This window comes from Dermacentor albipictus, chromosome 3 (assembly GCF_038994185.2).
Source record: "Dermacentor albipictus isolate Rhodes 1998 colony chromosome 3, USDA_Dalb.pri_finalv2, whole genome shotgun sequence".
Classification (NCBI taxonomy): Eukaryota; Metazoa; Arthropoda; class Arachnida; order Ixodida; family Ixodidae; genus Dermacentor; species Dermacentor albipictus.
The window spans coordinates 56,383,772-56,389,106 of record NC_091823.1 but is presented as its reverse complement, the minus strand read 5'-3'; the positions used below and the strand labels follow the sequence as shown (position 1 = coordinate 56,389,106).

Below are 5,335 nucleotides of genomic sequence, written 5' to 3'. Positions count from 1 at the left end.
CGACACGAGTGCCCTAGGCCTTCTATTACACAATTATCGTATTTCTTTTTATAGTTTTCCCGCGCTGGGCTTGTCGCAAGTTTTTTGACGTTTGCGTCTGACACAGGTGCCGGGAGCTAGAAGTGAGCAGTCGTAGAAGAGGCGGAACGCGTTAACAGCCGCTTATCCATTTTCTAGGTCTGGGTGCGCATCTTTCCTTGAGATTTTGCTCCCGAGCTGACTAATTATTTATGTCACAAACCATCGTCTCATGGCTGACATGCACGAGTCGTCGTGCCCGCTGTAGCCTGTTCGCTGACATCGCCCTAGGTAGAATAAAAGGGAGGCCACGGGGCTTAGAAAGTCGCCGGAGAGAGCAAGTGATTCGCTCGGAAGTGTTGTATGAAAACTGCTGAACGCCGTGCGATAGTTGGCTCGTGTGCTAATGGCAGCATTATCTACAGATTGGGAATAGACTTAATTTTTACCGTGTTAAAGAAAGTATTCCACTGGCACTTTAAACGAGAAGTCGCAACTTCAACGCGTTTCTGGCGCGGATTCGCATGGCGACCGCATGTCCCTGTGGCGCAGTGGATAGCGCGTTGGACTTCTAATCCAAAGGTCCCGGGTTCGAACCCCGGTAGGAATGGTGTTCTTTCGAAGTATTCTTTTTTTATACAGATAACTATGTATATGCCACAAATTATATTATTTGCCTCCCTCGAAGCTATTAAGAGGCTTTTTAACCGCGAACAGTGATACGCCGTGGTGCATTTCCGGCTAAGGCTTTGCGCTATCAAGTATTAAGGTCCCTAGAACACTTCCCGGTCTCGGCGGTCACCGTTCGATGGCGCTAGGTGCAAAACAGACATGTGTCGTGCATTCGGCGCATGTTATAGGTCCCCAAGGGGTCAAAATAATCAGATGTCCCCCACTGCGGCGTGATTTATAATAAGATCGCTGTTGTCGCTAGCATAGTACGTACGTACGTATATGGGTCCCGTAACTAGGGAACCACCCCGTCTGGTGCCTGCGTGCACCACCGATTTATTTCGGGCCCAGTGAATGTTGCTTCATCATCATCATTATGTATGTATGTATGTATGTATGTATGTATGTATGTATGTATGTATGTATGTATGTATGTATGTATGTATGTATGTATGTATGTATGTATGTATGTATGTATGTATGTATGTATGTATGTATGTATGTATGTATGTATGTATGTATGTGTGTGTGTGTGTGTGTGTATGTATGTACCGTATAGTGCCAATGAAAATTCGACGCCATAACCTAATTTGGAGCCCCTAAAGGCAAAAAAAGTTGGTTCCGAACTCAGCCTTAAGCGGCGGCCCTCTCATCAATAAGTTTTTCGGAAGAGGGAGTCATGCAAAAAAGAAATATATATATATATATATATATATATATATATATATATATATATATATATATATATATATATATATATATATATATATAATGAGAAGCCAACAGCCAACACTTCAACGCGTTATCGACGCGTTGAAGTGTTGGCTGTTGGCTCCCTCGGTTAACCCCCTTTCTTCTCGTTTTTATATATATATATATATATATATATATGTATATATATATATATATATATATATATATATATATATATATATATGTTTATATTTGTCCATGAGACAAAACTTCGACTTGTCGTCGCTTGAGAGAAGGACGCAGTCGCTGTCTTTGCCAGTGTGTGAGCCACTACGTACTAATGCTGGCCGTCGGAAACGGTGCCGCCAGTACCGAGATGCCACACGCGGATCGCTGGATGCACATATGCTCCGCGTCAGCACATGCTTTTGCTTCAATATCAGCGTAGCAAACACTCAGGCTCTTGCTACTCTGCCCATGAAGCCAATCTCGAACCGCCTCCTCAATGGCAGGGTATCGTTCCGACGTCGGTCTGCGAAAGGAAGGGCGCAGAGCAGCGCAGGCAACGATCCTCTTTGTTTTCTCCATACCCTCACGCACTTTTCCCACACATCGAACTTGCGTCCTGCTGCAACGTTGTTTTCCGAATCTGCGTTCAGGATCACTTGCCATTTGAGAGCGGCGCTGTATTGTTGCCGGGGTGGCGGCGGCATCTTGGCGTCCGTCGGGGAGCGACACAAATCGCGCACATCACTGTTTCCGAGTGAAGCAAAATGCGGAAATGGCGAACAGGCAGGCAAGGACGGCAAAAAAGGCGCGAAGGCGCTTGTGGCCGCATCTGGCTGGTCACGTGGTTTAGTTGCCCTTGAAGTGTTGGCAGCCCCCCCGGCTTTGCCACCTTTTCCGTGGAACACCCAGGGTTTGTCAACGAAGCCTTTTTATCGTATGAAAACAAAACTTTAGGACGTATCGTAAGATGAATTCCTCTTTTTTAAGCGCCCTGCTTTCGCACCGAGCCTGATAGTTATCGTGGAATTATGCGCACATGGCGTGCAATACTACCCGTAACTCGACTGAAACTACTTTCGACCCCACATATAAATCGACGTTACGATTCGCGTATAGGTTGACCCCCGAACTTTGGAAGGTCACTTTATGATACAAAAGTTGATATATAAGCAGAAATGCACGGCGTGTGTGTGTGTGTGTGTGTGTATGTATGTATGTATGTATGTATGTATGTATGTATGTATGTATGTATGTATGTATGTATGTATGTATGTATGTATGTATGTATGTATGTATGTATGTATGTATGTATGTATGTATGTATGTATGTATGTATGTATGTATGTATGTATGTATGTATGTATGTATGTATGTATGTATTATGCCAGTTTATGCTTAAAGAAGCAATAGTTATTTTTTTCTCAGAATAAATGAAGGAAATGTCTACAACAGGCGTCTGGATAGCCGATACCAGTTAACTGTTCCCGTGTTATTTCAGCCAAGACTTATCCTTAGATAGGGCGACGTATTCAGGGCAAACATCTTGGACGAAAGTGCATGGTCACAACGTATATTCCTGTAGGTGACCAGCCCTGGTTCACTTGCGAGTGATGAAGGACATAATAATCAGATCCAGTAGTTCCTCAATCGACAGGAATACCTTGTCGAAACGACGGCTCCGCGAAGGGCGTAAGTGTATTAGTGAGCAAATAATCGATGATGAGATATTACGGTGCGCTTTGCAGTAGCTTAGCGAAGGGCGAAATTGCAGCGAACGTGAAACAGTCGTTCATGTGTCCAGAGAACAGCAGCTGCCGATGAGATAAAGCACCGTTGACTGCACGCTTCCACCCATGATCGAGCGTGCGGAGAACTACGCCTTTAAGAAGTAATCATAGTATAGTAAGTTACATTTTCCTTTCTAGATTGACTCCTTTTCCTTGTTATTTTTGATGTAAATATCAAGTACTGGAGATTTTGCAGGAAATTCCGTGTACGTTTTTTTTTCTTATGGTTTCACCTCTTCAGTTAATTTTTGATGACGTGCTCGCACGATATGTAATTGTACTTTTACGTTGGGGTTCCGTTTGCTTGCTTTGTTCCAACAGCCTTCCATGGCACGTACACTGCAAGAGCATGGACGCTTCATCTTTTGCGGGTGTTTGCTAGTTGACTCGCACCTCTCGGTAGGAATACTGATATTTATTTTGTCTTCTTGTTTGTACGACTGGCCACTTTATGGACTAATCAAAAGAACATTGAAAAGTGTAGTAGGTTCCCTGAAAATGAAAGCAATCACTCAAACATTTAATTCATTAAAGGCTGCAGCTTTTGCGACACAGAAAAACAAATCAAATCAGAAGGTTTGCGTTAAGAGGTGGGAGGGGAAGTAATTTTGGAAGTGCCTTTGATAACCTCTATGCCATGATTTTAAAGACTGCTTGGGGACATGGACATGTTTTTTTAACTATTGTATCACGGCATTTCGTATTATAAACTAAAAGATATAATCAAGAAATTGTGCGATGACCTGTAATCTGCATTATGGCTATCATCATTCAAAAGCACTATGTTTCTAGCCTACGGCATGCCACAAGTTTTGTTCGATTTAAATGCGCAATAAAACACGTTATGTTCGGTGCGTCTGACCGAACACTAATGATTTAATTCCCAAAATAGCATTTTCTTCTTAGCGCAATCGCATATTGCATATTGGTTCGAGCCTTTCGTGGACACAAGACGCCACCAAAACCTCGACGAGAAAAATAAGGCGATAATTGCATCTGCTCTTTTCATAAGTAAACAAGATTTTATGTAAATTGTTACTTCCGGCAGTGATATATGAAGCGTGAGCCGCGTAATTTTGTGTACTCTAATACCGAGTCTATTCAGAGTACCAAGGTAATGTTATGCACCCTTGTGTTTGCAATAGCGGATAGCATTCAGTGACGTTGAGTAGGGAGTCAAAGGCATAACATTTTTAAAAGGTACTTACACAGCATTAGCGCCATAAAATGTTGGATGCTTTGCCACTAATAATCGGATCTAAGTTTCGTGCACAATTGACACCAATAAGAATAAATTGTTCGCGTTTTACAACAGTACGATTACCCAATGCCGCACTTAATATATGCGGTAGTGCGAGTTTCTGTAAACATCGAGGAAATGAATAAAGAGTGGGAAGTTTCATCGATCATTGCGGTAGCACCAGTAATCTTTTAAATTTACAACCAGTATGCTGGCACAAAAGAGCTTTACACGGATGGCTCTTCCAACAAAACAGTACTGCGTGTGCTTTGTTTCTACCAGTGTTAAAAATACGACACACGTTTAAGTTTTCTTGTATAAGCAAACCAATCACCACAGAGCAATGCACGCTTCTGAAGAGAGACAGAGAGAGAGTAGTAAGAGCGAAAGCAGGCATGTTGACCAGAAGGTGTCTGGCAGGCTATCATGCACTGCGGGAAAGGAAAAAAAAGGATATAAAGGAGGGAGGGGAGGGGAGTGGATGCTGTTAAGACGTCCACGTGCGCTGACAGCACTAGCCAGTCAAAGGCTCTCGCAGAAGCTAGCCGTTTGCACAAAAGCACAAAAGTGCCTTCCCTGCCGTCTTGGCCGATAATCGGTAGGGACCATGTTAAAGAAGTGTCTGTTCGCTCGGGCTCTTTCGGATGTGGCAAGATTTACTGCGACCAATGAAGCCCCACCTACAGATGAATAGTTTGCGCATGCTACTTGAGCTGGTCCGCAACGTTTAAGGAAAAAACGTACCCGAGGATGAACTTACATGAAATTTACGAAGCTGACGCACGCTGACGGCACTCGTGGTCGTGGAAGTGCACTTGACTGGGTTCCCCGCCATAGCCGCATATGTTGAAATGAATCAGGTGATTGGAAGAAAGATTAGAAACACTACTAAACACTCAGCTAAATTATGTTCTGT

At 43.3% G+C, this 5,335-nt stretch overlaps 1 non-coding gene across 1 annotated transcript; it reads left to right on the top strand.

Moving 5' to 3' along the window:
* The first annotated feature begins 555 nt into the window (after nucleotides 1–555).
* TRNAR-UCU (transfer RNA arginine (anticodon UCU)) lies at nucleotides 556–628 on the top strand. The gene has a single exon. It is a non-coding gene; the product is annotated as a tRNA-Arg (tRNA).
* Nucleotides 629–5,335: the final 4,707 nt, after the last annotated feature.